At 45.2% G+C, this 18,678-nt stretch overlaps 1 protein-coding gene across 6 annotated transcripts in view; it reads left to right on the top strand.

The window, feature by feature from the left end:
- The window catches only part of LOC117353588 (pyrimidine-specific ribonucleoside hydrolase RihA-like), an 88,762-nt gene that overhangs the window by 19,427 nt on the left and 50,657 nt on the right, over positions 1 to 18,678 (top strand). The window lies entirely within an intron of this gene.

The following is an 18,678-nucleotide window of genomic DNA, read 5'->3' as shown; positions in this document are numbered from 1 at the left end:
GGATATAACGCGCACCCGTGTAAAACGCGCACACGGGTATAGCGCGCAGAAACCACACTTGTATGTACGGAAACTTTTGTATACAGCGCTCATGGGTATACCGCGCATGCTGCCCGACTCTCCTTTCGCTCTCCCCGACTCTCCTTTCGCTCTCCCCGACTCTCCTCTGGCCACCCCGACTCTCCTTTCGCCCTCCCCGACTCTCCTCTGGTTGCCCCGACTCTCCGTTCACCTGCCATGACTTTCCGTGCACTGCCCCGCCTCTCCGTGCGCTGTCCCGACCCGGAGTTTTCTCAGCAGAATTTCCCAGACCACCTCTTCCTCTCAACACATTGACACGCTAGTGGGTTTATTTTATAGCTTTTTCACTCCCTTCGGTCTGCCTGTCCCCCTTGAAGTCCTGTCCCCCCTTGAAGGTCTGCCTGTCCCCCTTAAAGGTCTGCCTGTCCCCCTTGAAGTCCTGTCCCCCCTTGAAGGTCTGCCTGTCCCCCTTGAAGGTCTGCCTATCCCCCCTTGAAGTCCTGTCCCCCCTTGAAGGTCTGTCCCCATCCTGAAAGCCTGATGCCCCCCCTCGACGTCCGATTCTTCTCCCCCCTCGGCAGGACCACTCGCACCCCCACCCCGAAGGACCGCCGACTCCCCGACAATATCGGGCCAGGAGGGAGCCCAAATCCTCCTGGCCACGGCGACCCCCTAACCCCACCCCGCACTACATTACGGGCAGGAGGGATCCCAGGCCCTCCTGCCCTCGACGCAAACCCCCCTCCCCCCCAACGACCGCCCCCCCAGCCGACCCGCGATCCCCCTGGCGACCCCCACGACCCCCCCACCCCCCTTCCCCGTACCTTTGGTAGTTGGCCGGACAGACGGGAGCCAAACCCACCTGTCCGGCAGGCAGCCAACGAAGGAATGAGGCCGGATTGGCCCATCCATCCTAAAGCTCCGCCTACTGGTGGGGCCTAAGGCGCGTGGGCCAATCAGAATAGGCCCTGGAGCCTTAGGTCCCACCTGGGGGCGTGGCCTGAGGCACATGGTCGGGTTGGGCCCATGTGCCTCAGGCCGCGCCCCCAGGTGGGACCTAAGGCTCCAGGGCCTATTCTGATTGGCCCACGCGCCTTAGGCCCCACCAGTAGGCGGAGCTTTAGGATGGATGGGCCAATCCGGCCTCATTCCTTCGTTGGCTGCCTGCCGGACAGGCGGGTTTGGCTCCCGTCTGTCCGGCCAACTACCAAAGGTACGGGAAAGGGGGGTGGGGGGGTCGTGGGGGTCGCTAGGGGGATCGCGGGTCGGCTGGGGGGGCGGTCGGAGGTTCTTGGGGGGGGGCGGTCGTTGGGGGGAGGGGGGTTTGCGTCGAGGGCAGGAGGGCCTAGGATCCCTCCTGCCCGTAATGTAGTGCGAGGTGGGGGTAGGGGGTCGCCGTGGCCAGGAGGGTTTGGGCTCCCTCCTGGCCCGATATTGTCGGGGAGTCGGCGGTCCTTCGGGGTGGGGGTGCGAGCGGTGGGGGTGCGAGCGTCCTTCCGGATGATGAATCGGGCGTCGGGCGGGGTGTGAAATATGTAAAAAAAAATTTGTATACCGCGCTCAGGCATATAACGCGCGAAGGGTATGCGCGGTACGTAAAAACGCGTATAACGCGCGCATTATATCCGCGAAAATACGGTAATTATAGGGAGTAACCTAACTCATAGGAGCAAACGTTTCAAAACGATTGGGGGGTGCTCAACTTGGCACACATTCCATTCCATTACATTACAGATTTCTATTCCGCTTGTGCCTTGCGGTTCTAAGCGGATTACAAATTAAGAGACTAGACAATTTCAGGAATATTACAGTACATAGAATCAGGAATGTATCAAGTTACAATTGTTAGTCTGGAAGTTTCCAGGAGAAATTTAGAGCTCATAGTAGATGAATAGTAGGTTGATGAAGAGAGTTGTACAATGTTTAGGTATAGTTATGGTGGGGTGATCGTGTGTGTATTTTCTAGTGCTATGTTGAGGTTAAGATGATGGAAAGTATTTTTTGAAGAGATGAGTTTTGATTTCTTTTCGGAATTCTTTTATGTCTATTGATTTGATCAGTAGATTGGAAATGGTAGTGTCAATTTTTGCTGCCTGTGTAGCTAAAAGGCTGTCGTATAGTTTCATGCGTCGTGTACCTTTGAGAGGAGGGTAGGCGAATAGGTTTTGAGTTCTCCTTAATCTGTGTGAGAGATTACGGTGTAGTCTTTTGTTTAGGTAGCTGGGTGCTGTTCCGTGTGTTACTTTGTATAGTAGACAGTAGAATTTGAACTGGGATCTTGCTTTTATTGGTAGCCAGTGTGAGTCAAGGTAAGCATTGGTGATGTGGTCAAATTTGCTGAGGGAATAGATGAGTCTGAGGGCCGTGTTCTGAACGGTCTGTAATTGTTTTATCATGTAGTTTGGGCATGATAGGTATAGGCTGTTGCAGTAATCTACCATGCTTAGAACTAGGGATTGTACTACTATCTTGTATTGATCCTTGATGAAGAATTTTCTTATTTTTCTTAGGTTACGCATTGTGAAGAATGCTCTTTGGATGATTTTGTGGATTTGGGTCTGCATTGTGCAATTTCTGTCTAGTTGAATTCCTAGGATCTTGAGTGTGCTTTGCATTGGGTACTTGATTGTGTTTAATTCCAGTTCTGTGCATGATGGTTTTTTTTCCTTCTCTAGTAGTAGGAATTTAGTTTTTTCCGAGTTCAGTTTCAGTTTATGTATTGACATCCATTTTTCTACCGTTTCCATTATTATTTTCAGGTGGTTTGTTGATAAGGGGTCTTGTATGTTGAAGGGGGTGAGGATTGTTATATCATCCGCATAGCTGAATGATATTGTGTTTAGGGCGTCTAGGGTAATGCCGAGGGATGCTATGAAGAGGTTGAATAATATAGGAGATAATGGCGATCCTTGTGGTACTCCACATGGGTTTGACCATGGGTCGGATAGATGCTCTTTTGACTTGACTCTGTATGTTCGAGTTTTAAGGAAGCCTTGGAACCAGTTGTGAACATTGCCAGAGATTCCTATTGCATCTAGTGTCTGGAGTAGTGTGGGGTGGTCAACTAGGTCAAATGCAGCAGAGAGATCGAGTTGAATGAGAAGTAGTTTGTTTCCTTTGCTAAGGTGTTGTCGGGCTGTGTCTAATAGTGATATCAGTAGCGTTTCTGTGCTATGGTTAGATCTGAAACCAGATTGGGATGGATGCAGTATGTGATGGTCTTCAAGGAAGTTGGAGAGATATTGTGCGACTAGGCCTTCTGTTAGTTTGATATATAGTGGGATTGAGGCGATTGGTCTGTAGTTTGTAGGATTGTCTATAGGACCTTTGGGATCTTTTAGGATAGGAGTAATTATGATTTCTCCTAGTTCCGGTGGGAAATGACCTTCCCTTAGTGTAGTTTGAAGCCATAGTGTGAGGTTGGCTTTAAATTTGGTGGAGGCTGTAGTTAGTAAGTATGGGGGACAGTTGTTCAGGTCACATGAGGATTTGCTGTATTTTTTGTAAAGCCTGTCCACGTCTGACCATTGTATCTTTGGGAAGGTTGTCCAGATCCTGTCTGCTGGGATTGCTTCATCTATTGTGGGATTGATTAGTATTTCTTCTAAGTTGATTCGTGAATTGTTGAATGTGGATCTGGTTGTGATAATTTTGTGTTTGAAATAGTCCGCTAATTGGGTGGCTGTGGGAGTTTGGTTTCCTTGGGTGGCGAGAAATAGTTTGGTGTCGGTGAGGTTTCTTACGATTTCAAAAAGTTTTTTAGTGTCTGGTTTTTCAGTGCCAATGAGTTTAGAGTAGAAGTTTTTTCGTTTTTCCTTCAGTTTGGTATTGTATAGTTTGGAGTCATCCAAAAGGAGTCATCGAGTTTTAGATGGCAGGAATGCACATAATTCACCTCTTACATCAAGGTATGCACAAAGTTAACCCATTTGGAGAAACGGCCCATGAGGAAAATACCAACTACCAGAAAAGTATGCACCGTATTTTGATAGTGTATACTTTTGCAGTAGGCGTTTGCAAGGATGGAGATTGGGCAGAACATGGATGGAACATGCAGATATGCACATAAATTATAGTATCCTGTAATTTGCACATGTTCTGGCTAAAATCCAGCAACTACAGAAGAACACATTCCACAGTTGTAGATGTGGACAGTCTTTCTCAAATTATCCTCCACAGATCCAGTAAATGCCACCCAGATTTGGGCACTGGAAAAAAACTGGCATCCACCAGTTTTTATAAAGTATACTCCAGGTCAGGGGTGTCAAAGTCCCTCTTCGAGGGCCAGTCAGGTTTTCAGGATTTCCCCTATGAATATTCATGAGATCTATTTGCATGCACTGCTTTCATTGTATGCTAATAGATCTCATGCATATTCATTGGGGAAATCCTGAAAACCTGACTGGATTGTGGCCCTCGAGGAGGGACTTTGACATCCCTGCTCCAGGTCAAGCGCTCTTTATTGAACAGTTCATAGTACCGATTCCCATGCCCAAATTTACACCTGTTGAAAGGTGTAATTACTGGCTTCCAATTTGGGCACACCTCTGTGGTATTCTATAACAGTGGTTCCCAACCCTGTCCTGGAGAACTACCAGGCCAATTGGGTTTTCAGGATAGCCCTAATGAATATGCATGAGAGAGATTTGCATATAATGGAAGTGACAGGCATGCAAATCTCCTCCATGCATATTCATTAGGGCTATCCTGAAAATCCGATTGGCCTGGTGGTTCTCCAGGACAGGGTTGGGAACCACTGTTCTATAACACAGTGTGCAAATTTCTGAATGCCCCTGATCTGTTCATGCCCCCTCTCATGTCCACACCCCTTTTAAGTTGTGCACCGTGGAGTTTGGGGGTACAGTGTTATAGAATAGTGCATAGCATGCATGCAAATCCAAGTGGGTGCCGATTAATATCACGAATTGATTGCATCCATTTATTGACACTGATTGGCTCATTGCCCAATTTATTTGCACATGCATCTCAGGATCAAGAAAATGAGCACCCTTTATAGAATCCTGCCCCTTATCTCTGATTCTCTCCAATTACTGTACTTATTTCTCTTGTGTATCCATCTGTCCATTGTTATGGAGCAGGGACTGTTTTTAATGTACGGTATATCTGCAAAGTGTTGTGCATTTTTTGGTAACTCTACATCAATTACTCCTGGCAGAATTCTGCGCTACTGCACAATTCAGAATTCCCCAGGGCCACAGAATTACCTCCAGTACGCGCAGAGTTTGTAGTCTGTTCCGGCACTCCCTCGTTGTGGCCCAAATCGCTGCTGCAAACATCTTCGTGCAGCCTGTGTGGGCTGTGCAGGCTTCCCTCTACCGCGGTCCCACCCTCAGTGATGTTGTCTCCTCTTTCTTTGGCGGGACTGCGCGGTAGAGGGAAGCCTGCAGAGCTGGCAGCAGGTTACGATTACCTGGCATTGGTGTCGAAGAGGTAAAATGCTGGAATGGGGACAATGGGGAGAGAGTGAAAGATGCTGACTGGGGAGGGGACAGGGATGAGAAAAATGTTGGCTAGGGGGGACAGGAGTGAGAGAGATGTTGCCTGGGGGGAGGGCACAAGGGTGAGAGAGATTGTGCTCCATGAATGATGCAGAGAGGTTTTTCATTGTTAAATTTGAGAACTTATGCTAGAAGAAAGTCATTAAGAAGGAAAATTTTGAAGGTTCTTTGTTTTCTCTAGAATAAATTAATGGAAATATTGAATTGTACTGAAATTCTGTATGATAATTAGCAAAAAATATTGTTTAAATGTTGTCTAATAAACTTGCAGAATTTGTAAATTTTGTGCACAGGAGTAATCAATCTTTAATAGTAGTAGTAGCATATATTCTTTTTGCAGAATCCATACACTTTCCTTTTCAGAAAGTCTGGATTTGAGAGAGAGAGAGAAAAAATAAATTACATATTGTGAGAGTGGTGGGGGTGTGTCTCTAGTCCTATGACGCTGGCTTTAGGATATAACACCATGGATCTAATTCTTTCTCCAGTAGTGTTCTGAACTGTTGCTGCTTGTAAGGTATGGTATGTTAGGACAATATTCTTCCTTTTTTGATTTGATTTTAGAACCAAACATCCTTTTAAGCTATGGAAATGTTAATTTGAAAATAGGTTTCTATGAAAAGATCATGTTTATAAAAATGCTTCAAATTAAATAGCTATAACTTATTTAAAGATAATGTTTTCAGTACGCATTTTTTTTTTTTCCTGTATGTTGCATGCACATATTACTGTGGTATCTGGTTAGCCTTGCTTCCTCAGTAAAATAGACATTTAGATCTGTGGTTCTATATTCCATGTTGCTATTGTGGCACACTGACGCTTGCATGATGAACGAGAGACCAGTGTGTGATTTTTGACTAACAAGGATCTTCCCTGTCAAAAAGGAGTAACGACTCTGGAGGTAATGTAGTAACCTCGGGTGAGAATCAGGCGCTAAAGTTTTCAACTTGTGTTTTCCTAACCCAAGCATAAAGAAAACAGTTTGCTGTCTCATGCAGTAACTAAATAGTATGCAGATATGCTGCAGGAGAAAAATATGTAGGAACAAGAGAGAACATACTGGAAGCACACATACCCAGGTCTAGGACAGAAGCAGCAATAGTTTGCATTAAAAAATGTTTTGGCACTTGACTGCTAGTCTGGACATCAATATTAGTGAATATACTTATTTTTTAAGGTTTTTTTTCCCCCTAAGTTTTCAAGTTTATTTAAAAATTTAATTTGCTCACAAAATCATCATCCAATGCGATTTACAAATACCGATAAAATTGGGTAAAAAAAGAAAAAGACATGAATCAAACCAGACAGTTAATACAACTTCTGACCAACCAAACACAGGTGAAAAGAAAGAAAGAAAAAAAAGGATTAAATACAATTTATAAACAAATAAAAAGGGCATAGGTAATGAAACGATAGGATGGGGAAAGGTTACCCGCTCAATTTTCACTTAACAGCATTATTAGTCCGCTAGAAAGTACTCTGAATTTATAAATTTTAAATGACTCGATTAAACGCATCCTTAAAAAGCCATATTTTCAGGAGACTTTTAAACTTACTAAGTAATTTTTCTTCCCGTATATTAATTGAGAGCGAATTCCAGATTTGAGGGGCCGTGACAGAGAAAATCGTATCTCTCCTTGAATAAATGAGTCTTATAGAAGGAACTAAAAGGAAAGATTTTTCTTCAGATCTTGTAGGGATATAAGGGATTAAAAGCCTTTCTAAGAATGCAGGAGCTTTATTTATTAAAGTTTTGTGTGTAAGTAATGCTATTTTATATATAATTCTGTGGTATACAGGTAACCAATGCTTTTTCTGTATTATTAGTTGTTTAAATAGAAAACAAACAATGTAAATTAAAGAACTAAGGGCAGTACTGGACAGACTTGCATGGTCTGTGTCCTGTATGTGGTGAGTTGGTGTAGGATGAACTGGGGAGGGCATCAATGGGAACTTCACTAACTTGCATCATGAGGATGTTGCTGGCCAGACTTTAAGGTAGATATCCTGCAAACAGGATGGTTGGATAGGCTGGAGTGAGCTTGGACGATAACTTCAGTATGTGGAACCTATGGCAAAATACCAGGTAGACTTTAGTCTGTGACCCAGAAATATCACAGAAGAGACAAGTTAATTTAATCATATATTTTTAATGGGCATAACTAATGGACAGACTGAATGGACCATTTAGATCTTTATCTGCCGTCATTTACTATGTTACTAGATGGGCACAGAGTTTTAATGCACATACATACATCATGCGCTTGTGCTGGGATGCTAATTGGCACATAAACATCAATATTATTCTGCACAGAAATATTATTTTATTGTGTTATAATGCTAGTGGTTTAGCACTTTACTGTTTGTTCTGGCACACCTCCCCCTCAACTGCTCATCCCCTCCTGTTTTGATCTTTTGACCCAACACCTTTGATGAAGCTCAGGAAAAGTTGTGAGTGCTTCTTGCTTACCATAAAGAGAAGCTGACATGAGATCCTTACTAAAGCTGACCACAGATGAACAAGCTAAACTTTTACTCCTTCTCAGACCTCGAGTTAAAACAACATTAAATCTGCCCCCACCCCCTGCACTGATCCTGTAGGTCTTTTGGCACACTTCTTTGAATCTGGTTTTAATAGGTAATGCTTAATTATTATGGGATTTGGGGGCGCTGCTGAGCCTGCGGGAAATGGCAGCCTGACCGCTAAGCTCCTGCACCTTACGTAAATAATAAAAACCACTATCCGCAAATCGTGATTGGATTACGTGCGGCAAACTTTGTAAACTTTACTAAAGTTATATAGATCCAATACATCTCAATATTGGCGATGATGGCAGACAAAAAAGTGAGTAAGAGGCATAAACCCGAACTGGCCTCGCCCTTGAAGGTGCCGCTATCCTCCGCAGAAGGTGATAGCAATCGCGAGATCCTAGCAGAACTCCGAGAAGTAAAAGAACAGGTGTCGGATATGAAAGCTGGCACTGATGAGATTAATGAAAAATTAACTGCCTTGACTGGGGAATTCACACTTTTACAGACGAGGATCACCACGCTAGAGGGCAAGATGGACGCCACTACGGCTAATGTAGGGGAGCTGCGGAAGCAGATCACTCGCATATCTTTATTGGAAAAAGATCTGAAGGAAAGCAACAATAAGTCCCATAGATGCAATATTAGATTATTGGGATTACCGGAATGCACTCCAGAGCGAGATCTTGTTAAACACCTCGAAGCGCTGATCCCAAAATTGCTAGTTCTCACTTTTCACAGGAAGTTTGAGATCAAACGGGCTCATCGTGTGCCTTCCTTTCGGAATGCTAATGATCGGTATCCCAGACCCGTCGTCTTCAAATTGCTGAGATACCAACAACACGTTCTGGAAATAATGCAACGTGCTAAACTCAGAGCTCCGATCAAGCACGAGGGCGCCACCATCTTGTTTGTTCCAGACCTCAGCAAGACTACAGCTCATCGCCACAAGCAACTATTGTCCTACAGACCCCAGCTTAAACAACTCAACGCCAAGTTCGGATTGATTTATCCGGCCATGACGAAAGTGACTTTAAATAATCAAACTAAAGATTTTATTGATACAAATGAGCTGGCTACCTTCATTGAGCAAAGATCACCTACCCCCATCAATCAGGTTTGATTAACATGTAGATTAGACAAATGCTGTGTCATTCCTGGCTGCATCTTCTTAAGACTTTGTTTATTGTTTATTTCAGCAAAACATACTGCATGGATTTGTGTTGTTAGCTTATATAGCCGTTAGCTTTGAAGAGTGGTTTTCTATTCTCTGCATTGTGCTGTTCTCTCATAGATGCTCTTTGTGTTTATTTGCTATTCTAGCCTTCTTAGCTGCACTTGCATTGTTGCTGGCGTGCATTTTTCCAAGCACTTCTATTTTCATAGTGTGATATGGGTTCTTTCTTGCACTACTCTGTAAATCAGGGGTCTCAAAGTCCCTCCTTGAGGGCCGCAGTCCAGTCGGGTTTTCAGGATTTCCCCAGTGAATATGCATGAGATCTATGTGCATGCACTGCTTTTAATGCATATTCATTGGGGAAATCCTGAAAACCCGACTGGATTGCGGCCCTCGAGGAGGAATTTTGAGATCCCTGCTGAAAATGCATTTACACTAACTTGGAACTGGCTCTTACAGTCAGCATTTATGAGTTATTCTAATACAATTATATTGTTTTGTGAGATCTTGTACCATGTTTTGCATATGAAATTTTTCTGTTTCAATGTCTCTTAAAATAATTTCTATGAACGCAAAGGGCTTGAACAATAAGATTAAACTGAGGAAAACTATGAAGTACCTTGAATAACAAAACCCAGACATCATCATGATTCAGGAATCACATCTAGATACAGAGGCATCTGGTAAAATCAGTCTTAATTGGGCACTACCACCATACTACTCCGCTGCAATTGCTAAGAAAGGAGGGGGTCCTTACTTTAATCAAGAAAAGAACTGATGTTACGGTAATAACTGCCTCTAATGATTTAAATGGTAGATGGGTCAAAGTTACACTTAACTGTGCTGGTCAGCAATTATGCTTACTTAACATCTATGGATCCAATACAGACTCTCCAGACTTCTTTCATGCTTTAAATGAATCTCTACTGGAAGAAACAAACTCCCACTTCATCCTAGGGGGTGATTTCAACCTGGTTTTGAAGCCAAACTGTGAAAGACACACTCACACATACAAAAAACCTAAATCATGGGTTGCACTTCAGAATTTGATCAAAGATACCAGACTCATAGATATTTGGAGACACTCTTATCCTTTGGTAACAGAATACACCTTCTTCTCACCTCCTCATCTTTCCTATTCTCGTATTGATTTCTTCCTAATCAGCAACTCCTTATGTTCATCCACTATGGAATCCTCCATATTACCTATTTCCATATCTGACCACGCAGCCATCACACTTCAGATCATCGCTGAACCTCTAATACGTCAGAAACAATGGCATTTTAATGCTGATCTCCCCCAAGATACGCAATTTAAGGATTTAATCAGGAAAGAAATAGGAGAATACTTCCTATTCAATAAATCAAAACATACATCATGGATGTGTTGCTGGGATGCTTTTAATGAACATCAAGTGGCCACCTGAATTGTGAAATTCAACACACAAGTTCCTCAGAATGCCACACCATATACTCGTGTGGTAGCCGTCCTCATAGGAACATTATAGTGTGTATTTATATTGTTTTATAACGTTTCATAATATTTTATAAAGTGCAAGTGCTTAAACAAGTTATAATTTTCATTATTAAAGAATTGCTGCAATGGCAGTTACTTAGCTTGTGAAACTGGGTCTGCCTCAATCCCCACCGACGCGTTTCATGATTTCATCAGGGTCTTAGCTAAGACTTTGAACTGCTCTGCTGTCTCCACCCCCGACCCTGATGAAATCATGAAACGCGTCGGTGGGGATTGAGGCAGACCCAGTTTCACAAGCTAAGTAACTTCCATTGCAGCAATTCTTTAATAATGAAAATTATAACTTGTTTAAACACTTGCACTTTATAAAGTATTATGAAACGTTATAAAACAATATAAATACACACTATAATGTTCCTATGAGGACGGCTACCACACGAGTATATGGTGTGGCATTCTGAGGAACTTGTGTGTTGAATTTCACAATTCAGGTGGCCACTTGATGTTAATTGATATCTCAGTATTGTTATATTTGTGCACTATTAAGATTTTGGGATGCTTTTAAAGCATTTATAAGTGGCATCACCATCAATTTTACAGCCAATAAACACAAACAATTGAAAGAGGAAATTAACAACTTTGAAATCGAAATTAAGCATTTGGAGAACTTACATCAACAAACACCAACTGACGTTCAACTTCTAATTCAACTTAATAAAATTAGATTCCAGTATAACAATCTGCTAAGTAAGCGAGCCTCACATGCGATATTTCAGCAATCTGCATCTTACTTCGCCGAAAATAACAAATGTGGCCACCTGCTGGCTAATTATCTTAAGAAGAGGGAAGAAAGGAACACAATTTCTAACATACAGCTTGAAAATGGAGTAACGATTACTGATACATCTGACATTTCTCAAGCTTTTAAAGACTTCTATCAGACCCTATATTCTTCTGACTTGGGACCGACGCAACTAACTCCCGATTTTTTGGACGGTTTACCTCATCCCAGTGTAGACGAGAAGGATATTGCCACATTGGATTTACCTTTATCCTTGCTTGAATTGTTTCAAACCATAGACTCCATGGCAATAAGGAAATCTCCAGGTCCAGATGGTCGAATTTTATAAAGAGTTCCAAGATGTTCTGGCCCCTTATTACTTACAATTTATAGAACACCTTATAACATCTGGTAATGTATCGGGTTCCTTTACTGAGGCCACAATAATTGTCATACCAAAACCAGGCAAAGACTCGCGTTTTATATCTAATTATAGACCTTTGTCCCTAATAAATGTTGATGCAAAAATATTTGCTAAACTCCTGGTGAGTAGGTTACAAACTGTAATAACCAAACTGCTCCTGAACAATGTGGCTTCATATCTGGACAGTACACTAATGACAATACAAGAACCTTTTCCAACATCATTGCCCAATCTGAACGATTGAATCAAGAACTTCTAGCGATGGGACTGGATGCGGCCTTTGACAGAATAGAATGGCCATTCTTGTTTAAAATTCTACATTGGTACGGATTTTCTGAACAATTCATCAAAAAAGTCCGGATTCTATATTCATCTCCTACCACAAGAGCGTGTATTAATGGAACTCTTTTCATCTGCCTTCAGACCAAGCAGAGGTAAGAACATAAGAAGTTGCCTCCGCTGAGGCAGACCAGAGGTCCATCTCGCCCAGCGGTCCGCTCCTGCGGCGGCCCATCAGGCCCATTTCCTGAGCAGTGGTCCCTGACTATCCCTATGACCTACCTCTACTCCTATCTGTACCCCTCAATTCCTTTATCCTCTAGGAACCTATCCAAACCTTCTTTGAAGCCTTGTAACGTGCTCCGGCCTATCACAGCCTCCGGAAGCGTGTTCCATGTATCCACCACCCTCTGGCTGAAAAAGAACTTCCTGGCGTTTGTTCTAAACCTGTCCCCTTTTAATTTCTCCGAGTGCCCCCTTGTACTTGTGGTTCCCCATAATCTGAAAAATCTGTCCCTGTCTACCTTTTCTATACCCTTCAGGATCTTGAAGGTTTCTAACATGTCTCCTCTAAGTCTCCGCTTTTCCAGGGAGAACAGCCCCAGCTTTTTCAGTCTGTCAGTTTATGAGAGGTTTTCCATACCCTTTATCAGTTTAGTTGCTCTTCTCTGGACTCCCTCAAGTACCGCCATGTCCTTCTTGAGGTACGGCGACCAGTACTGGACACAGTATTCCAGATGTGGGCGCACCATTGCACGATACAGTGGCAGGATGACTTCCTTCGTCCTGGTCGTGATACCCTTCTTAATGTTACCCAACATTTTGTTTGCTTTTCTTGAGGCTGTGGCGCACTGTGCCGACGCCTTCAAAGTTGTGTCTACCATCACTCCCAGGTCTCTTTCAAGGTTACTTACCCCTAGCAGTGATCCCCCCATTTTGTAGCTGAACATCGGGTTCTTTTTCCCTACATGCATGACCTTGCATTTCCCTACGTTAAAGCTCATTTGCCACTTTTTGGCCCATTCTTCTAGTGTTGTTAGGTCCCTTTGCAGATCTTCAGTCTTCCGTGGTTTCAACCCTGCTGTAGAGTTTGGTGTCATCCGCAAAATTAATAACCTCACATTTTGGAGGAAAGGTGAGATAGGGGAGATATGAGAGAGACTTTTAAATACCTATGTGACATAAAGGTGCATGAGGCAAGTCTCTTTCATTTGAAAGGAAACTCCGGAATGAAAGGGCATGGGATGAAATTAAGAGGTGATAGGCTCAGGGAAATACTTTTTTTACAGAAAGGATGGTAGATGCGTGTAATAATCTAAGGAAATACTTTTTTACAGAAAGGGTGATAGATGCTTGGAATAGTCTCCCAGTAGAGGTGGTGGACACAGGCTGTGTCTGAATTCAAGAAAGCATGGGCGAGGAGGAGATAGTGGATTATGTGAATGGGTAGGCTCAATGGACCAGAATACTACTGCTAGGCTTTTAATGGGAGCTAAGAACACTGAGCATATTACTCCAGTTTTATATGGATTGCAACAGCTACCTGTCTCTAAATATATAGAATTCAAAGTATTATGTCTAATATTTAGGACTTGGGACAACCAGAATATTTGTTCAAGAAACTATCTAAATAGATTCCTTCTAGATTGTTGCGCTCTTAAAAAATAACAAACAAAAAAAAACCCTCCCCCCAAAAAAACACCCCACAAAAAAAAAAACCCAACTGCTTCAGATACCAGGCTGTAAAGAAGTTAAACTTTTGTCAACCAGAAGCAGAGTTTTTTTTCTTTTGTTGGACCTGCACTTTGAAATTTTCTGACAGTTTTCAGAATGACCTTTCCTATCCATTCTTTCAGATATTAACTAAGACAATTTTGTTTCAGCAATATTATGGATCAATTAATTGATTTGACTGTGAATAATTTAGCTATTTAATATAAGCTTTCTATTATAAAGTACATTTGTATTTTGTAATCATAATGATTAATGCTCCCTCTAAGGCAGGGATGTCAAAGTCCCTCCTCAAGGGCCACAATCCAGTCGGGTTTTCAGAATTTCCCCAATGAATATGCAAGAGATCTATTTGCATGCACTGCTTTCAATGTATGCTAATAGATCTCATTCATATTCATTGGGGAAATCCTGAAAACCTGACTGGATTGCGGCCCTCGAGGAGGGACTTTGACACCCCTGCTCTAAGGATTGGCTGGGTGTGTGCACATTTTTTTTTTCATGTGAGCAACAAGTTCTAAAAACCAACAATTTTCCAGATATGCAAGTATTTTTGTGAGCAACCAAGTAAAATCTGTGAGCAACACTCCTAGAATGTATGAGCGATTGCTCACACGCTCAGCTTAGAGGAACATAATGATCCTTTTATCCCAGGACAAGCAGGCAGCATATTCTTAACGTATGGGTGACGTCACCGACGGAGCCCCGGTACGGACCTTTTTAACTAGAAAGTTCTAGTTGGCCGCACCGCGCATGCGCGGGTGCCTTCCCGCCCGACGGAGGAGTGCGTGGTCTCCAGTTTCTTCGTTTCCGCGGAGCGAAGAAGACGCATGTGCTTTTCAACGGCCATTGAAAACTCTCATTTTGCCTTCCCGCTCGCGATTTTTGATCCACTTTTGGTTCTATTTTTGTCTTTCGACTTCATTCTTCTAAAAAAAAAAAAAAAAAAATTCTTTTTCGTGTCTTTTTCTTTATTTTTGCAGCCGGCCCCGGCGGGGCCTGTTGTAATCATCCAAGCCTCCGGGTTTGATTTCGCGGAGGCCGTGTTTCCCTTCATGCCCCCTCAACCGGGCTTCAAGAAGTGCCAGCGGTGTGCACGCCCGATCTCTCTAACTGACCCACACAACTGGTGCCTTCAGTGTTTGGGTCCAGAGCATCGGGCTGACACCTGCACCCGCTGTGCTACTCTCAAGAAACGCACTCTTAAGAACCGGCAAATACAACAAAATATTCTTTTCGGTACCGGTTCTACCATGGATCAGGCCCCGACGTCGACGGCACCGCCTAAATCGGCACCGACCACATCGACACCGCCTGATCCTCCTTCGGGGTCGATAGCGCCAGGTAAGCCGGCTAAGAAGCCTTCCACTTCCCTTGAGCGACCTCCAGTTACAGCGGTGACCCCGGTCCTTCCGACGTCCCGCCGATCCCGTAAACGCTCCGCTCCGATCACGGTGAGTGCCTCGTCATCGGCCTCCTCATCGCCGGAGCGTCGAGCAGCACCTATGGTACCGAAGAAATCTAAAGCGGTACCGGTGCCCCCATTGGAAGACCGAATCTCGGCCATCCTCCAGGACAAGCTTCAGGAGCAGCTACAGAAGCAACTCCAACAGCTCCTTCCAACCTTACTGGCACCGCTCCTTCCGGTACCGGTCCAGCCCGAGCCTCGCACCGCTCCACCGGTATCCACCCCCTCAGTACCGTTGGACACATCCATGCCGGTCTTATCTGCTCAGCCTGCACTTCAGACTTGCTCGGCAGAGGACCCTTCCCAGGCCCCAGATCGACGCCAGTCGTCTCGGGATCGGGATCGGCACCATTCCTCCAGGGACAGGGATCGACGCCGGTCTTCATCCCCCGGCACCGTATCCATGCGATCTGGCAAGTCCCTTTCTAAAACCCGCCATACTGAGCCGGCTATCAGGGACCCAGACCTATGGGAGCAATCCCCACTCGGTACCGAGGAGGATGCCTCTTCTACAGATGAGGAACCCTCCATGGCTGAAACCACTTCTAAGCCCGAGCAATCCTCCTTCACGAAGTTCCTTCGGGAGATGTCCGCGGCTCTCTCCATCCCCCTTGAGTCCGACTCTAAGAAGTCCCAGGCCTTTTTAGAAGCTTTGGACTTCGACCAACCTCCCAAGGAGTTTCTTAAACTTCCTGTACATGATATCCTACGGGAAACATTTTATAAAAATTTGGAGACTCCACTTACTGTTCCAGGTGCCCCTAAAAAACTGGACAGTTTATACCGGGTCATCCCTATTCCGGGATTTGACAAACCCCAATTGCCCCATGAGAGCCTCCTTGTAGAGTCCACTCTCAAAAAATCTCAGGGCACCAGCGTTTATGCCTCCACCCCTCCTGGCAGAGAGGGAAAGACAATGGACAAATTTGGAAAGCGCCTGTACCAGAATGCCATGCTGGCTAACAGAGCCAACAATTACACCTTTCATTTTTCATTTTATATGAAACACCTGGTCCAACAACTTTCTGCTCTAGAAAAATATGTACCTGAGCGTAAGGTCCCGCTCTTCCAACAGCAGATTTCCAACCTCCTTCAGCTCAGAAAATTTATGGTGCGCTCGATTTACGATTCCTTCGAGCTTACTTCACGAGCCTCCGCACTGGCTGTGGCCATGCGACGCCTAGCCTGGCTGAGGGTGTCTGACCTTGATGTGAACCACCAGGACCGTCTCGCCAACGCGCCCTGTCTTGGTGACGAACTTTTTGGGGAGTCTCTTGATACCACAACACAAAAACTTTCGGCTCATGAGACCAGATGGGACACCCTCATTAAGCCTAAAAAGAAAACTCCACCTGCACGACCATACAGGCCTCAGTCCTCTTATCAACGTCGATTCTCTGCCAGGCCGCTGAATCCTCCTCACCAGCAATCCCGCCGGCCTCGTCAACAACAACAACACACTCAGGCTCGTTCTCAGTCTCACCAGGCGACCAAGCCTCCGCCTCAGACAAAACCTCCTCAGCCCTTTTGACTCCTTTCTCCAGGGCATAGCCAGTCTCCAACCATCGTTGCCTCTTCCTCAACCGATCGGAGGCCGCCTCACCATTTTTCTCCAACGCTGGGAGGCCATCACATCAGACCTGTGGGTTCTCAACATCATCCGTCACGGATACTCACTAAGGTTCCAGACTCTCCCTCTAGACCATCCTCCCGTAGAGTCTGCTTCTCACTCCTCCCAAACTCCACTCCTCCTCAGGGAGGTCCAATCCCTCCTCCTCCTCAATGCCATCGAAGAAGTTCCTCCAGACCAAAGGGGTCAGGGATTTTACTCCCGCTACTTCCTGGTACCCAAGAAAACGGGAGATCTTCGTCCCATCTTAGACCTCAGGAACCTCAACAAGTGTTTGGTCAAGGAAAAGTTCAGAATGCTCTCCCTGGCCACGCTTTATCCTCTTCTTTCTCAACACGACTGGCTATGTTCCCTGGACCTCAAGGAGGCCTACACTCACATTCCAATCCATCAGGCTTCGCGTCGCTACCTCCGATTCCAGATACAAAATCACCACTATCAGTACAAGGTGCTGCCCTTTGGTCTCGCATCATCACCCAGGGTGTTCACCAAGTGCCTGATTGTGGTAGCGGCTTTTCTCAGGTCCCACAACCTACAAGTGTTCCCATACTTGGACGATTGGTTGGTGAAAGCGACTACATCTCCGCTTGTGCTGCAAGCCACTCATCAAACCATCTCTTTCCTCCATCTCTTGGGGTTCGAGATCAATTATCCCAAGTCGCATCTGCTTCCTACGCAGCGCCTGCAGTTCATCGGAGCAGTTCTCGATACCAATCAGATGAGGGCGTTCCTTCCTGCCGACCGGCACCGGACTCTACTTCACCTTTGTCGGCAGGTGCTCCTTCATCCATCCATCCCTGCTCGCCAGATGATGGTCCTTCTAGGCCACATGGCCTCGACAGTCCATGTGACTCCTCTGGCACGACTCCACCTCAGGATACCTCAATGGACCCTTGCCAACCAATGGTCACAGACCACGAATCTTCTTTCTCATCCCATCTCTGTGACATCGTCTCTTCAGCAATCTCTTCAATGGTGGTTGAACTCCTCAAATCTCTCCAGGGGACTTCTCTTCCATCCACCCCCTCATTCCATGGTCATAACCACGGATGCTTCCCCCTATGCATGGGGGGCCCACTTGGGCGATCTCCGCACCCAGGGACTTTGGACCCCTCAGGAGCGTCAACATCACATCAACTTCCTGGAGCTCAGAGCCATGTTTTATGCTCTCAAGGCTTTCCAGCATCTCCTCTACCCTCAGGTTCTTCTCCTGTGCACGGACAACCAAGTCGCCATGTACTACATCAACAAGCAAGGCGGCACCGGATCTCGTCCCCTTTGTCAGGAGGCCCTCCGAATCTGGACCTGGGCCACAGCCCACAATCTTTCCCTCAAGGCTGTCTATATCCAGGGCGAACAGAACTCCCTGGCCGACCAGCTCAGCCGCATCCTGCAACCTCACGAGTGGACCCTGGACCCTCCTACTCTCCACTCCATCTTTGCTCGCTGGGGCACCCCGCAAGTGGACCTATTTGCAGCTCCTCACAACCATCAGCTGCCCCAGTTCTGTTCCAGACTCTTCTCTCCACATCGTCTGGCCCCAGATGCATTCCTACTCGACTGGACGGATCGGTTCCTCTATGCCTTTCCTCCACTCCCTCTGATGTTGCGGACCTTGTTCAAGCTCCGCAAGGACAGGGCC

Source organism: Geotrypetes seraphini, chromosome 2 (genome assembly GCF_902459505.1).
Source record: "Geotrypetes seraphini chromosome 2, aGeoSer1.1, whole genome shotgun sequence".
Lineage (NCBI taxonomy): Eukaryota > Metazoa > Chordata > Amphibia > Gymnophiona > Dermophiidae > Geotrypetes > Geotrypetes seraphini.
This window is presented reverse-complemented; position numbering and strand designations above follow the sequence as displayed.